The 17,622-nt window shown below is 36.7% G+C and overlaps 1 protein-coding gene across 3 annotated transcripts in view; it reads left to right on the top strand.

Moving 5' to 3' along the window:
* Positions 1-16,514: 16,514 nt before the first annotated feature.
* Positions 16,515-17,622, top strand: part of LOC106462741 (protein LZIC-like) — a 30,323-nt gene continuing 29,215 nt past the window's right edge. Inside the window, exon 1 of one of the 3 annotated variants that reach the window (XM_013922688.2) lies at positions 16,515-16,687. The gene's annotated coding sequence lies outside the window, so the exon portion shown is untranslated. The other 2 variants (XM_013922690.2, XM_022390077.1) reach the window with 2 other exon arrangements.

Raw genomic sequence — 17,622 nt, 5'->3', positions numbered from 1 at the left:
AAACTAAAACATGGCGAAACAAAAACAAAGAGATTGGTTGATCTATTCTCCTTTTACTGTTTTTTTTTTTGCTTTCTTTTGCATTCTTTTCAGAGATTCTGATGACTCGTTTATAAAATGTCGATTGGTCACATGTCTCAAGAGCTATACAAAACCATGAAAAATGTAAAACTCACATTTATTCTGTGCACTTTTGTTAAATAATGATTTATAAAACGAAATACGATATTGGCGGGAAGTATTGCGTCGAGTTGTTGAATGTCTAAAATTTTTGTGTAGAAGAGGATTAGCACTTAGAGGGGATAGAGAGGAGATATAAGATTTCTACAAGGACGACTTTTTAGCTGAATACAATTTGCAGCTAAATTCGATCCATTCTTGGCCAAGCACCTTGAAATGTATGGAAATAAAGGCCGGAGAGTTACCTCATATTTATCCTCCACAGTTTATGAAGAAATTATTATTTTGATGGCTAATACAATTTATAAGCCAATTGCTGATGAAATTCACAATGCTAAATACTTTTCAATTATTGTAGATTCATTACACATGCCTCACATTCAGATCAGTTAGCTATAATATTGCGGTACGTGGACGAGGAAGATGATACACAGGAGAGTTTTGTTATTGGTTATTATTCTTCAAGTGGGTATACAGTAAAATTAATGGCTGAAGTTGTCGTAGAAAAATTAAATGAGATGGGAATCGACATTTACAATGCACATGGACAATCGTACGATAATGCAGCAAATATGTCCAGTAAATACAATGGCCTACAAGCGCATCTCAAGAACATAAACCAATATATTGATTACATCCCTTGTGTAGCACATTCGTTAAATCTAGTAGCCATGAATGCAGTGGAAAGTTGTGAATGTGCATCGAATTTTTTTAATTTTCTTCAAACTCTGTGCAATTTTTGTGCTTATTCAAACAAGCGTTAGCAAAGCATTTGTGATGGCTTAAGAAGCGATGACAGGAAGCCAGTTAATCTTAAAAACTTCAGTGGAACAAGATGGTTAGCCAGATTAGTTTCAACAAAAATTCTCAAGGTTTTTATGCTCTTTCATACTACGCGTTTTCATCTTCTTTCTATCTTTCATGAACTTAAGGATTTCCTCCACCATCCATTTCTGTTTCTTTTGCCTTAACTTTAATGGAATAACCTCCTTATTTGTTTCAACAAGTGCTTCTTTAAAAATTTCCATTATGACATATTTCTCTCATCTTCAAGTTTTTAATTGCAACTGTATTCGTTTCTATAATCATTTATTTTTCATTAGAATTGTATAGTCAAGCTTCTTTGTCGCTTTTGGTTTCTTAAGTTTCCTCAATCCTATCTTGATGGTGCATACTACAGGGACATGATCACTCCTGTAGTCAGCCCATGGGTAAGTTTTTGATTGTTGTACTGCATTTCTTAATCTTCTATTCATGGTAATATAATCAAATTGGTTTCTAACATTATCTCCAGGACTTTTCCGTGTATACCTTCTTTTCGGGTTGTGCTCAAACCATGTGTTCGTAATGACTTGATCATTTGCAACACATCAATCAATCAATTTCTCTGCTCTTTCATTTTTCTCTCCAAGTCTGCATGGTCCAACAATATTATCCTTTTGTTTACAATCACAACCAATTTCGCATTTAGATCTCCCAATACTGTTACCACTTCTTGAGGTTTGTATTGCTTTTTCACTTTATCAAGTTTTTCATAGAAATTACCAGTATCCTCTACCTCATTTTCGACTTGTATTATTACAATGTTGAAAGGTTTAGCCTTTATTTTCACAAGCATCACTCTATCAGATATTGCCCCAAGCCCATGCAAATATTTTGAGGTTTCTTCGTCCAAAATCAACTCAACCCCTTTATCGTGCATCTAATCTCCTGAATAAATGATCTTCATATTTTCTGAAACGATAGTTTCAGCACCTTTCCAACGTGTTTACACAGACCTAGAATATTGATCTCTAACCTCTTTACCTCATGCTTGACATTAAACAGTTTTCCAATTTGGTGTAAACTCCTCACATTCCATGTTGCCACTTTGACTGCTCTCTTCTGGGTGCAGACAATAGCGTGCTGAGAGAAGTTACCTGTCAAACATGACTTTCCTTATCAGACAAGGTGTACTTCCCATTTTTATCAGGGACCCCTTTATGCTGTTGTGGTTTTTCCTTGATTCCTGAAATACCACATATTATGCTTAACAAAATACTGCAGTAGGTTGCCATGTGTTTCTGCAGGTTGCATTGCTCAACTAACTTGAGCAGGTCTCCTCTATTGTTTAGATTTAATCTAAATAATCTCCTCGACTCTTCAGAGCATTGAATCCAGTGTTGGGTTGACAGGTTGAACAGTTGGAAATCATGAACATTGAGCGCGACAGAATCCATTTTCCCTGGCTGTATCATTTGAATTATGGCGGTGGAGGCAGTAGGTGGCAAGTTTTAATGTACTGGAGTCTTTAGAGCTAGGATGTTGGTCACCTCTGCCAGAGCCTGTATGTCATACCTGTGTTTGAGCATTAAATTGAAATCCTCAGCCTTAAACAAAATAAACTTTCACCATCAATTCCTTCGATAATCGTGAAGAAATCAGGACTGGAAATGCAGTGACGCTGAATATATCTGGACTTAAATTGCATATAGCACAATCTTTTACAAAGTGCCATGCAACATGTCATTAATTATTTGATATCATAATTATCAACTATTTATTTTAGACTACATATGCAGGGATACTGAAAACTGACATACACATTTTAGAGGTTCTAGAAGTTACGAAAATGCAATATGCAAATTGTACAATAGACAAAAGTATTTACATTATTCAAATGAACATCATCTTTCACTCCAACATGTCATAGTCTGAGTCAGCCTAATGTCTTTGTTTCACAAACATATCTTGAGTACAAATACCAATAGAATGGCCCTTTGCACATTCAATTAACTTCAACATTCAAGGTCTTAATATTCTGATCAAATTATCTTATTCTCATTCAAAGACTGCCTGTTGATTGTTTTCTGAGTGACTGAATCATACACATATATACACAATTGCATACTGCTGTACACGTTTATTTTCAACCTCCATACATCATCACATTCACTAGTATCTTTTGACAGACCACATAAGGCATGTGTGCTATTACCATAGTAAGATACATAGTAAAGGCTAATTTTGTAAACTACCTCTTGGTAGTCATGGTTTGGTAACTTGCTGCCAATTGCTCGATAGTGTTTTATAGGCCTCAAAAAATAAATCATTACTGTAGGAATTGAGCTAAACTAGATTATTCAGCCAAAATTCCCGTTTCCAGATTTAATATTCATCCTGACATTACCTTGCACATCAAAAACACCTTCAAATGAGCATTGTACTGCTTTACACCAGTTGATTCACTTGTGTCAGTTGACGTCACAGGAAAGAGGAAAAACAACTAACATCAATGAAACAAGATCTACTCCATTGAAATTCACAGTCACCCAATCCACTTTCTGTACATATAGAAAACACAATTCCCTCTCGGCATATGGAGGAGTCACACAGTGTTAAGTGCACATGAAGTACTTTTTCTTGAACAGTCCATAACCTATTTTGGAGAACTGTGACTAGTCAGTTAGTGGTAAGGAATTTTCACAAAATGTTTGACTACAATTTGCAAGGAAAAATCACTTAATTACTTGGAAAGTATAGGTCACACAACCTTCTCAGTTATTGATTCCTCGACAAAACAGTTGTTCTAGCCTGTGATGAGCTTTTGATCATCACTAAATGCCATTAAGATATTTTATCAGACTAAACCACTCACTAGTTATCCGACTGAACCACTCATTCAGTCATTGGTTTCTTGACCAAACAACTGTCCTAGCTGTGATAATTAAGTGGATATTACACAATGTTGTGCATACATTGTAAAATGGACATAACTTGATAGCTTGAAAAGTAAGGTTTGCTACTTCCCTTCAGTGAGTTATCGTGTAAATCAGAAATGCCCTCAGTGTCATAACTCAGTGATCAGCACACATGTTAGCACGTTCATTGCATCGTAAAATATCACCCGATAGCTCAGAAATAAGATATATCACTTCCTTTCAGTTGTACAATGTAGTCCATACTTTCTGACCTACAACACTACCCAATAATTTGTAAAGAAGCTTTGCATGGCCTGGTGGTTAGGGTGCTCAATTCACAATCTGTAGGTCGCGGGTTCGAATTATGTAATTGAACATGCTCATTCTTTCAGCCATGAGTGCATTATAATGTGATGGTCAACTCCCACTGTTTGTTGGTAAAGAGTAGTCCAAGAGTTGGTGGTGGTGACTAGCTGCCATCTATTTAGTTTATCACTTATACATTATGGATGGCTAGCACAGATAATCTTTGAGTATCTTTACACAACATCCAACAAACAACCAAATAAAAGCTTGGAAAGCTGGGGTAGTAAAGCCCTCTCAGCCACTGGTTATAGATCAAACAACTCTCCTAACTGCTGTTCTGGCAGTTAATCCCAGACATAATGGTTAGGAGGTTGTTTCCAATATTACGACCTACCAGTCACATTTTCAGGTGCTTCCTCATCTGGCTCATTGAACACAACTAGATAAATACTTTCAGTTTCTTCATCACCACCAACTGACCTGAAATGCTTCATAGCAGACTCTTTATTTTCCCCAGACTGGTTGGACTCAAACTCCAATTTCTGATCAAGTCAGGATGGGAGATGATTTTCATAACATAAAGTCATTGCTTATACATATGTTTGCTGCACTTGTGCATTCCCAGTGAATGTTGTATCTCATATGTCATTGGAACAACTTGTCTGAGTACTAGGTATGGACCAGTCCACCAAACCAAGTAGCTTATGTGTTGCAGGCATGAATCACAACCAGACCCAGTATTCTCGCCCAAAGATATTTCTTTGTCTGTTTTATTGTAATATGTCTTCTGCCATACATCAACCTCTCCTAGTTTCTGGTGTGCAAACTCGTGCACATCTGACAGTGCTGTTCTCAGCCACTCTATATAGACGTATAGACACTGTGAAACCACTGAGATAATGAATGGGCCATATGTCACTATACAGAGAGTTTAATTTCCTGCCCACACATGAGGATATTGGGTGAACATCCAACCTGTCTGTTCTGTTGCCCAGTATACCATTATAACATATGACAAGTGCTCATCCCAGTCAATTCAACTTGAATTAACAAACTTAGCAAGAATATGCCTGATAGTCTGTTATCACCCATTCTACCAAACCATCAGATTAGGGATGATAAGGTGAACACCGCATCTTCATCCCTCCCTCTTCCAACATTATGCATAACTCAGAAAGTAATTGGATATTGTAATAAATTCACTGATTTGTGTGAATCTTTTCAGGAGAACCAAAATGTGCTATTCACTCCTTTGCTAACACATAATCAATGAACAGTGCCAAAGTGTTGATCCATGATTTGGCTCACATATTGAAGTTATCTATAATACCTAACACTAAATGATTACCTTGCTCTCCAAGGCTATTCTCTAGAAATGATAGTCAACAATTCTTTGTTGGAGTTTACTCTGTCTAGGACAGTTTTCCTCTGGCCTGCACACATTGTGCAATTTGGTACCAGTACAGAAAATCGTGATTCAGACATGGCCAGTAGGATAACTATCAGATGATAACACTAGTGCAAGTGACACCATGGTGGCCTCCAGTCCTAGCATCATGCAGAGTAGAGAATTTGTTGCTTCATGGCATACAACACCAGCTGACCTCCATATCAAGTGGTTAATAAAATTAGTATAACATACAATTGTGCATCTATAACTGATTATGCAAGTATCACAGACTATGTGAGATTGCACTACATTCTTTAACCTATGTTGGTTGTACATTTTGTTTATACATGGCAAAGAGTGCTTTTGCTAGTCCTGGATCCCTCATTTGCTTTTCTTAAGGTTCATGTGGTGTAACTTTTGCAATATATTCAACAGTGGAATCATCTAGATTATGACAGATGAAATGGATATTCTCTCATTACAGGGCTACAGATCAGAAATTTCAATGAATGGGCATAGTCTCATTGTGTGGCAATACTGTCTGGGTTTCTATGTTGCACATTATCCACCCTGAGAATGAGCTGTCTGCCATACGAGCAATGTTGATAGTGCTTAATGAAGACTGTTTTTTTAATTATGCACAAAGCTACCCAAGGGCTATCTGTGCTCTGCTCACCACGGGTATCGAAACCAGGTTTTTAGTGTTGTAAGTCCACAGACATACTGCTGTGCCACTAGAGGGCTGGTTTTACTGAGTAATATCAAAAATTTAATTAAAGTGCTTTATTATCATGCTACACGAATAAACTTGGAATCAAAACATAGCTAAAAAATCCAAATGTCCACAGACATACCGCTGTGCCACTGGGCTAATGAAGACTGCAAGCAGTTCTTTCTTCATTATTCAGTATTTGTGTTCATGAATTGTAAGTGTATGGTTCATGTACACTATCAAATATTCAGCAAACATATGGTCACACACCTCAATCCATCTGAAATGCAAATCAGTTTTAGTGAGAGTGGACATTGGTGTGGCAATATTGGATAAATTGGCCGAAGAAATCAATAATATGATGTAAATCCAAGGAAACTTCCAACTTCACTCCTTCTCTACCTATAATATGATCAATTGATCCAATTTTTGTGTGCATCATTGCAACCAGGATTTCAACTTTAATCTAACTATTCTTATCCCCTTCAAAACCATGTAAATGTTCATAACACTGTATTAAAACGTTTGGTTAAATACAAAGACATCATCCACACATAGAATCTCTCTCATTTAGCATAAAATCCATCAGTCTCTCGAAACTTGCTGGAGCCTTATAGAGGCCGAATAGTATGACATCTCGAGGGCTAAGGACAGTTTGACCATGCTCTTGTTATCCAAGTTGACTTTCCAATATCCTAAGGGCAGGTTTAGAGTGCTGAACAATTGGTCACCTTCCAATGTCTCCAGACAATTTTCTGTTCACAGCAACTGAAGGACATCAATGCATCTCACACCCTTCATCCTGTGGAAACCAACATAAAATCTGCTCGTGTCACCCTTCCTTCTTACAAACAATGTTGGAGTTGATAACACACTCTCAGAAGGCTGTATGACACTATACGTTAACATCCACTGTATTTCCATGCTGGTTACATCCATAGTTCTATAGGAAAGCCTTCAAGACAGTTATTTCCTTGGCCTTGCATTGCAGGTTTCTATACTGCGATGGGAGATTTTAGTTATACTCGAATTGGCCATCCTGCCCAACAAGTACATTGGTTTACTTAACCAGCAAATCACTGAGACTTTACCACTGTATTGAGTCTACACTGCTACAACAATTTTCAGCTAGGAAGCTCAGATGTTTCATAACTAAGTATACACTTTCTGATCACTACACCAAAAAGAACAATAGCATTACAGCTAGAGATTGTCACCTTTACACTTCCCACTCCAGTGGGAACCTGAATTGACATTTATCCATAATTGCACAGCAACACTGGGACTCTGTACCTTGATAAACATATCACTATTTGTTCTACTGCTGCCTGATTTCTGAACAGAAAAAGTGTTTTGCCCACTGCTTTGACAGCCATATCACACTGCATCAACACACTCAACCTTGTCTATAGTAAACTGCAGCACATCACTCACATACTATTGTTTCCTCCACAAGGTACACATGAATGATCCAGTGTTCTTGGGTTGTTTCCAAGCAGCACTGAATAGATTCCTATCGAGAAATCAGTTCACTTGTTGCACATGCACGTGCAGTTTGCAGAAACATTCTGTGGTATGTCCATCACAAAGATACCAATGCAAAGCCAATGATGATCTTTGTTTTATGGCTCATGTGGCCTATATTTAGTTGGATACATGCCTCTAGTGGGCCATCATTTGCCAGCGTGTCAGATACACGATCGTATATACCAGAATCCTTCAAGAGCTCCATTACTTTATTGTGTATCTTTATAGGCATGTTTCAAGCACCCCCAGACCTGAAATAGCTGACTGACCACGACCTGCTTTCGCATAAACTGTCTGATGTGCTTTCCTAGTTCTCTTTTAGTTTGCTTGCTACTGACCCTCCTGTACAATCAGTTGAGACAGAGAGTCATTCTCTCACAGCAATGATTGTTGGCTGTAACATACCAACAATGTCAGTTTTGTCAGTAGAGAATACCACAGTTGCTAATCCTTTCAATCAAGATCCTGCATCACACCAACATAACAATGGTTCTGATCCTCCTTTTTCAAGTGGCATCCAGTTGGTGACATTATTGCATTTGTTTTAGCACAAACATCAGAGAAGTACCCTGCCTAGTCATTGGAATCCAGTTGATCTGTGTCACAACACTAGGAGATATTGGCTGCAATCTCACTCTTAGACGGACCCAAGCCCGACAAAAGGCACCTGCTTAAATATGGTGGATTGTACTGAGAGGCACAATGACGACTGTTGCTGTTGGTTTCCTCCTCTCCCGCAATTTGTCTGAGATTACCATCTCAAACTTTATTGCATCCATCAGAAAACAAATGTCTCGTATCCCTAGATGGTTCTTCGTAGTCTCACTCAACTCTTCCACAATGAACTTGTTGGCAAGTATGTCCTTGGAATCTGCCGACACCATTGCAGTGTAGAATTTCCAGTGCAAATGTTGTGGATCACCTGTGGGAGCACTCAAGTTCTCAGAGGAATCCCTCTTTTGAGCCTTGAACTCGGGTAGATAAATGACTTGGTTTCCATCAGGTGAAATTGCTGGTGTAGCTCGGCTAAGATTGTCTCAGTCCCATTAACTGTGCTTTTGTCAAGTATTCAACAGCATCAAGAGCTGAACAGACTAATCTCAGGATAAGATGTTGTATTGCCTTTTCCTGATATCATTTATTCTAGGTAATGGTTTGACTGCAATGTATTAAGAAATTGTTCAAATCCTCCTTGGATACCTCTTTTAACATTAGGAGAGGGATATATTTCCTTTCCAACATGTGTGCATGTGGTCTTTGTGCATATCTCTCCCTGGTGGGCTTGAAGTCTGTCCTAGATTGAATAATAACCAAATACGATGTATACAGGATCCCAACATCCTGTACAGCATCAGCTATCCAACCTTGGGGTTGCAGTACAAGGGGATACTGGCTGCTTCTCTTCTATGTGTCCTGCTGTAGTAATTTCAGATGGAGACTGATTTCCTGACAAATATCAGATAGTTAAAACCATTAATAACAGCAGATTCGTTCAGGAGATAAGGATAGTAATCTGTGTTTGATAACTAGACTACGTTCTCTTAGTATTTATAAAATAAAGAGAATGGAAAAGTATGTACGTGCACACACAAAAATGGCAGCTACTTCTGTTAGATTTTGATTAGATCCACAGCTTTTTATCTCTTTGGATAGACTTTTATCAAACTAAACACACTAACCTCCAAATAGGACTACAACTGTCAATCTACAGAAAGATATTGAACTAAGAATGTGCACCTTTGTCCAGCCAATAGTGTCAGTTCATGACCTTCATTTTCTCACAGCAATGGTTGTTGGCTGTAACATACCAACAATGTCAGTTTTGTCAGTAGAAAATACTAAAGTTGCTAATCCTTTCAATCCAGATACTACATGTTATTGCAATACCCCCTTGAGAAGAATAGACGTTATATAAGATAGAGAACAAAAACAATGAAACAAGAACTAGGCATCGTCAATAACTTTCTGGACCAAGTGTTTATGCCAAAACTGCATACAAATGCATACAAATTAAACAAACACCAATTTAAAAATATCCTATATTACTAAAGCAAGTAGAAAACATACCATATGACTAAATATTATACATCTTTTCCTTTCTCTGTTTCAAGCTTATATTCAAGCTGATAATTAAAATTAACCTTCAAGCCAATAATCTTTAAACTCACATGGTCAATGAGCAGGTTAACTTTACTTTATTCTTGAGAACATATACATGCCATATGGACAACATAAGCCCCTTAATAATGAATCATGCAAAACTGCAATTTACATTACAGAAACACATGTCAAATTCTCTTATTCACTCTGATTCTTAGTTCATCATCTTGTTGTAACATAGAAAGAGCCCAGTTCTAATAGGAAGGAATGGGGGTCGGATAAATCTATTTAACAATGAATGAACCTAAACTACTAATAATGATTGAAACTCACATGAAACAATCCTTTAGATCCCAATTTTTATGTTTAAAATCCACTTAATACAGAATACAATTCTTTGTCTGTACTTTAAAATGAGCTACAATACATAAAACTACTTTCAATTATATTTTAAAATCAAGATATCAAGTGAAATAAACTCCTTTGATTAAAACCTAATATTTGATATACATAAGAACACTAGTAAACTCCTTTAATGAAAATTCTATAATTGACACGAGATGATATACTAAATATAACTAAAAACTTTTAATTAAAATTTGAAAGTCACAATACACAATACCATAATCTGAACTAGAATGAAACATCTTATTAATCAATTGCTCAAGTATCTATACACATGAAAGAAAACTTTTATTTATAGCTGGATGTATAAAAATGCCCTTTAACATAGAAAAAACAATTTGCAAGTGTTTAATTACATTTGAAAATTAAAACTAAGGGAAAACAGGAAGAAATGACTAAATGCAGAAACACACTGTGTACTGAACAGACTAACACAAAAACTAATTCTAAAACTAAAACAAGGAAAGAAAATTTAAATGAAACCCCTTAACTAAGAAAACTTTTATAACTTTCAATTTTGAAAACGGCTCAGAGCTTCCCCGATGTAAAAGGGGCAGCCAAATGATGAGATTAAAATGCATATGAAATACAAGAAAATCCTTAAATTTTTAATGCTTTTTTCAAAGTGCACATAAATACTTAAGATATATACATATACAAAAACATATAAATATTCACTTAAAATATCATAGTAAAGTACAAAATAGAAAAAAAAACTTTCCACCACTTCTTGCTCATGCACACTCCTATTAACGGGATGGCGAGGGCTCATGAAACATATGCTCATAATGTACGAATCCACATACGGAATAATAAGAAACAGTGAAATACATTTAAAATACACACACACACACACAATTAAATTTTAACTCTTCCTTCTTTCAAACATGTTCACAATTTTGATAGAGCGATGGCTTACCAGCATCATCAGGGCTTTCATCAGTCGTCACAGGCGAGTAGACACTACCATCACTTCTATTTTTAATCTACTCATTTTCACTCCATGTCTGCTCAGCACTCTGTTCTATCTACACACCATTTCCTTCAGCTCCTCCCCTGAGTCTGGTCCTAATATTATATCATATGTATAAACCAGTTTCTTGCCTCTTTCCAGATCTAAATGCTTATTGATGTAATCTAGGATACTGATGAATAGTGGTGAACTAAGTGCTGAACCTTGGTGTAGATCAACCTTAATTCCAAATGCCCCTGAGAGTCCAAAACACTTTTCTACTCTTGTCATTGATACTCTTTACATGGCCATGATCACATCTACTATTTGTCCTGACAAATAATCAGTACTGATGGGATCAACCTTTTAGTTAAGTTGTGATATATTTTTTCCAGATCCAGAAGAGCCCACATACTCTCCTATTGATACTCCATTTTTTTAATTGCCTCACAGTAAATAAAGAATCAACTGTGCCTTTACCGTTTTGGAAACCAAATTGCTCTTCCCGTAGCTGTGGTTTGAATATCCTTTGCAGTTTTCCATCAGTGATTCTCTCCATCAATTTCATACAGTGTGCTGAGAGTTTTACATCTCTGTCATTTCCATATTCATAGATATTGGCTTTTTTCTTGAAAATGGGCAGTAATATAGAAACTATCAATGCCTCTGGTATCTTCCTCTCATTTCAAACTGCTTGGATCATTCTAGCCACCCTGCAATCTCCTAATTCCCCAAGTGTCTTTACCATATCTGTTGTAACCTCATCTTGTTTATCAGCCTTACCCACCTTTGCTTTACGGACTGCTTTCCTCACTTCCTCAGTGGAAACTTATGTCTCAGCTTTGACATCTGGTGTATGGTCTGGTAATTGCACTTCAAATGGATTTTTCTTGTTCAACAGCATATCGAAATATTCCTCCCATCTTTTCTTTGCTGCCTCTATGGTTACTTGCAATTTCTCATATTTGTCTTTATAAATGGTGAAAATATTTCATCCTCTTTTGAGTGATTTCTGCTTTTAGCTATTTTAAACACTTTCTCCATAGTTGTGACTATATCATTCTCCAACTCCTTATACAGTTCATCCAATGCCTCGTCTAGCATTAGTCACTGCTTTCCTTGCCTTCTTTTCACTTTTGCATACACTTCCTCACTTCTCAGTGACTGTTGCAATTCATGTCGCGTCTTGCCTCTTTCTTCTGTTTCACCATTTACATACTACATTGCTCCACCATCATTCTTTCCTATAATTTCTCTTCCTAAACTTTGCCCTCCCACATACCTTCTTTGCTACAGTTAATCATTCTTTCATCAAATAGTCCCACTCTTCTTCTGCTGTTTAATGGCCTATCTGGTTCTTTTCCTTCTTTCTGCAAACTGTTCTCTCTTGCACATGCTTCCTTCAGTTCCATCCTTTAATACATATTTTATTTGAACAAGGTATGTCTTTTTCCACTTTTCCAGTGCAGTTATTATTACTACCAACTTGTACTACAAAGCTATCATTTCACTAAAAATCACTTTGTAGTTCTTCACCCATTTCCATTGTGTTTTCTGCACTATAAGCATATCTATCTCTGATCTCACATTACTATTCCTATAGGTATACCTTTGGCTATATGGTTTCTTAAACCATGTGTTAGTCACCAATCATTCGTTGCTGATTCACATATCTAACAGATCGTTTCCTTCATCACATCACCCAACACTTTACATAACTTAGTGAACATTTGGTTGTTGAAGTTGTCTCCAGTTCTTGGCTAGCACATCAAGTATTGTCTGTGCCAGCACATTGACTATAGATAAACTTCTGAAAGTATTCATCCCAATGAGTATTTATCAATGGCCTCTTGTAAGTCTCCAGAATAAACCAGAGGCATTCATTATTTTCTATTGGAGTTTATTTTGTTTCAGCCAATTTTTCCTCTGAATGTCATACTGTACAGCACCGAACAGTTTGATTCACTAGTGGTTGGAAAACCTGCCATTGAATGCTAGAGAAATTTGGGTTATATCTTGTTAACCTCCAGCTTTTGTGTTATGCAAACTCAACAGTATTTATTTCAACAGAGTTCTGAGGGATATTAGTTGTAATAATGTTGGAGCACCAAAATTCGTGAGTTGATAATAACAGTACAACAGACCTCCTTGCTATTTCAGTGCTTGTACAAATGTAAGTGGTTACCTGCATACGTTTTACACTCCTCTATAAGTGAAAGTTGGGCGTGACCTTCTTAGACAGCAATGAGCACTCATGCTAGGTCAAGGACCTTCAGCTGCTCACCATAAAGCTCCTGAAGTGTTAACTTTGGCATACATCCACCAACAATAGTCTTCAACTTTATGGTCAGCATCCTCTACTGCAGAAATGATCATACTTTAAACAGGTTCATGACATTTCACAAGTTGACACAGTCTCTATTTGAAACAATATCTTCTGTCATACTCTTGCAACATCATTATTCAACATACCATCATCCTCTCTGGATTTTTAAAGTTTACTAACTACTTCAGAGAAGCATAGTTCCTACATGCTGAACTTGCTACCACACAATTAGTGGCAATTGCGCTTTAAAAAGTCAATCATTGCAAGCAGCGATTTCTTCATTATCGAGTATCTTCGTAGATGATTATACACTTATACCCCATCCTGCAATTGTGATAACCTTGCTTTGACTCTTTTGTCTCTGGTGTTGGTGTCCAAAGAAAAACACAGTCTTGAAGTGGATAGACCAGCAGTGGAGCATCCACTAAAGCAAACTTTAGATGTTTGATCACATTCCTTGCTCCATCTAAAAAAGTTTACTTCTAATTTCGTTAGTACCAACAACGTTGTTGTTATATTCAACAAGCTGGCTATAGGTCATAAGTAATATAATTCAAAATCATATAAATTGCAAACTTCTCACTTCATTATCTCGCTGCTGCTATCCAATCCATGTCCATCGAAACTCCATCTTTGCTCACAATATGATTTAGAAACTACACCCCTGTTTGCATGAGCAAACATATTCCCTGATTTTAGTTTCAAGCCTGCTTTTCATATGCATTCCAGGTATTAAATATGGACTCAAAAGTTCGACCAAACAGCAAAACATCATTGACATAGAGTGGCATCTATCCAAATGCAATTCCTTGAGTGTAAGCTCCATTAGCCCCTCAAAGGTAGCTGGTATATTATGCAGGCTGAATGAGATGACAAGGTATTCATACAAGCATCATTCATACAAGCCATCTCCTGGATGTCAGATACAGTGTGTTGAGCCAATGGGAATTTCATAATGTATTCAAACATTCATCTGTTTGCAGTCATGGAAAGTAGAAATGTGAGTTACCACGTTCTCCCTTTTAAAAATCAAGAAATAACCTTAGCATACATTCCTTCTTCTTGATAATCACTATTGAAGATGACTAAACACCCTTTGAAGGTTATATGACTCTGCCCTGCAGAATCTGCTGTATTTCAGTGCTGGCGAACTCCCTAGTGCTCCATGGAAATTGTCATGGTGGTTGCTTTATCAGATGCACAATGTCAGTGTCTATATGGAGCAGAACCATTGTTGTTTGATTCAATTGATCATCTGGTCCCACAAATACATTGTATATTCCTTCAACAAATCACTGAGTTGCTTTTGTTGTGATGAGTCTAGATTGTTAGCACAATTTCAACCAGTGACCTTAGGTATGTCAGCAACCTCACATTTGCTTTCTTCCATGGTGTGATGGCTAAAACCCCAGTATTTCCTTAGCATCAGTTACTTCCACTTCACTAATTGTGTCTATAAACAATCAGTCATCCAGTTAGATAATCAATCATCTCATGGTTATAAAAGCCACACATGAAATGAGCTATTCCTTGTCCAGAAATGAAGCAGGATTTGCTTGGATGATCATATGACCAACTTGGGATAAAACCCTGGTGTTGCTTGGCACTGTGTATATTGTATTGGACTTCACTTGGATTAAACCATGGAACACCAGTCTTGTACATGGAGGTATTATCATTCTCTCCAGTACATAAAATTGTGCAGTCCACTATTCCTAAGCTTGATCTGGTCAGCATTGGATGACTTTCTGTAAAACATCAACTCACCTTTTGTACAGGCAAAAACTGACAGACAGACTCCACAGTAGGTCTATCTCAAGAATGTCAATTCCAGATACGAGGCTGGAAACTACATCTTGTTTTGTAAACAAAACCTCACGGACTGAGCCAGAAATCCACCTCTCTTCTAATATCTAGTGTATTATCATTTACCAGAACAAAGTCAGTATCCACTGGCTGTATCAGTGGTCTCACAAAGATTGCACAGTCCACCAAGTTCCATGCTGCTCCTCTGTCTACCAGGAACCTAACTTCTTTCCCTTGTACCCTTATCGACACATAACCAAGCTCCACCCAGCCCTGACAGAGCATTGATGTCCACTAAAGTCTTTGCTGTAAATAGTTCAATTTGCTTTCCGTAACTGATGGTGAAGCATGACTTGAGCTCCGTCAAAATTTTCGAGGACTTGCCACAATGTTTATCGTTTTAGTGGTCATCTTGGAGCTGCTGATCTGACGGCTGAAACCTATAACCCTGCTGTTTTTGTTGCTCAGCAAAAGTACAGGCATTGACATTGGCTAGACCCATGGGTAGATGTTTCAGTGGCATGTACCCTATGGGCAGGCCTTGTTGTTGCACATACCCCATGGGTGAACCTGACTGCTGCATGTACTCCATGGGTGGGCCTACAAAAAATACCGTTTCACTACAGATCAGTGTGGCTACATCGCAGCAGCTAAACTTGTGGGTAGCTAGTTGTTAGCAATTTGGTTGAATCTATACCAATGCCGCAATAATTGCCGCTGCACGCTTTTCCTTTCCTTTCTTCAAAATTGTCCAATCTCATTGTTTAACCAACTAAAAAACTCAGTCACGTTTTTTAATACAGACTACTCTACAAATATCCTGGTATACCCTGGCCTGCTCTTATTAGCAGATACATCTTATGCTTGTGCGAAAATCAGTTTTATCTGAAAATACAAGTGAACTGAATTAAAGCTCACAATTAAATAACATGTATTTAACGTAGAGAAAAGATCATGTATATTTTTTACACATTACAACAGTGACGCCTGTCTATCGAAAATGCAAAGCGAATTTACCTTGAATAATGAACAAATATCTTGCATTATTACAAAGTATTTTAAATCTTTAAAATAAACATTTCACAATATAACATGCAGCGGCAGAACACTTAAATTGTGCACTTAAATATTCACGTTTATTTAAGTAACGTTGCTTCATATTATTCCAAACAGTAATCTTAAACTAATGTAAATGACATAAAACGTTTTAGTGATAATTTCCTATAAATTTATGTTTTCTAATAAGGTGGTCAAACGGCGTAGAGTTCACGTGTGTTTACGTTTAGTGGTGTGTATTTCCTAGGTACGAGATCTTCCACTATAGTATAAGAATGCAACGACCACTCAATTAATATTATATTTATAACAAAGTGTTAATTTACAAGTCGTGTTGTCAAGGGATTAGTCACGTGTGAAGGACTTTGGCTTAAGCTTTAAAAAGTTAAGGATTATAATATTAGGCTGTATCGTTAGACTATGTTTAATAATTTGATGAATACCTACTTGTTTAAATAATAAAGTTATTTGTTGTAATGATATCTATATATATAAATTATTATTATAATATTACTCATTGTTATGACCATAAACGTATAATAAGACCTACACTTATCTAGTTATGTCTTGTTATGTTAGTATTGTTCCTAAAAGTACTACAGTTCTAATATATTACTGATCTTCCTGTTCAGTGTGCATACTTTACTCGCGTTAGAGTGTGATTGTGCCCATGATAGTATGACATCGTACGCACACTGGTAATTCAGCATCAAGTCTGAGGGTTTATATTATAATACTAAAAATCGGTACCCGCAATAGGTAGAGTACAGATAACATGTTGTGTAGTTTTGCCCATAACAACAAAACATGCAAATAACATTGTGCTTTGTAACTTTGACGTAGAATGATAACCATTTCTCTTGGCACGAAATAGCTGATAATAATAACATTATTAAAATTACAAAAGTAATATTAAATTTCCAGAAATGTATGATTAACAGTAACTCATAACAGTGGCATCATTATAATTACAACGTAACCAGAGAGAACAGAGAAAAAGAGATAATTACTAATAGTAATTCTGCTAGTAGTAGTAGGACTACATGACATAGGATGACTAAATCATCAATATACAGGTTATGTGAAGTAGGTGGTGTCAAAGAGGAAACTATTATAAGAATATAACAGGAACATTTATTCCAATCTCAGATTAATTTTTTAGGCAGGTGTTCAAAAATAGGT

Source organism: Limulus polyphemus, unplaced genomic scaffold (assembly GCF_000517525.1).
Source record: "Limulus polyphemus unplaced genomic scaffold, Limulus_polyphemus-2.1.2 Scaffold1236, whole genome shotgun sequence".
In the NCBI taxonomy this organism is placed as follows: Eukaryota; Metazoa; Arthropoda; class Merostomata; order Xiphosura; family Limulidae; genus Limulus; species Limulus polyphemus.
This window is presented reverse-complemented; position numbering and strand designations above follow the sequence as displayed.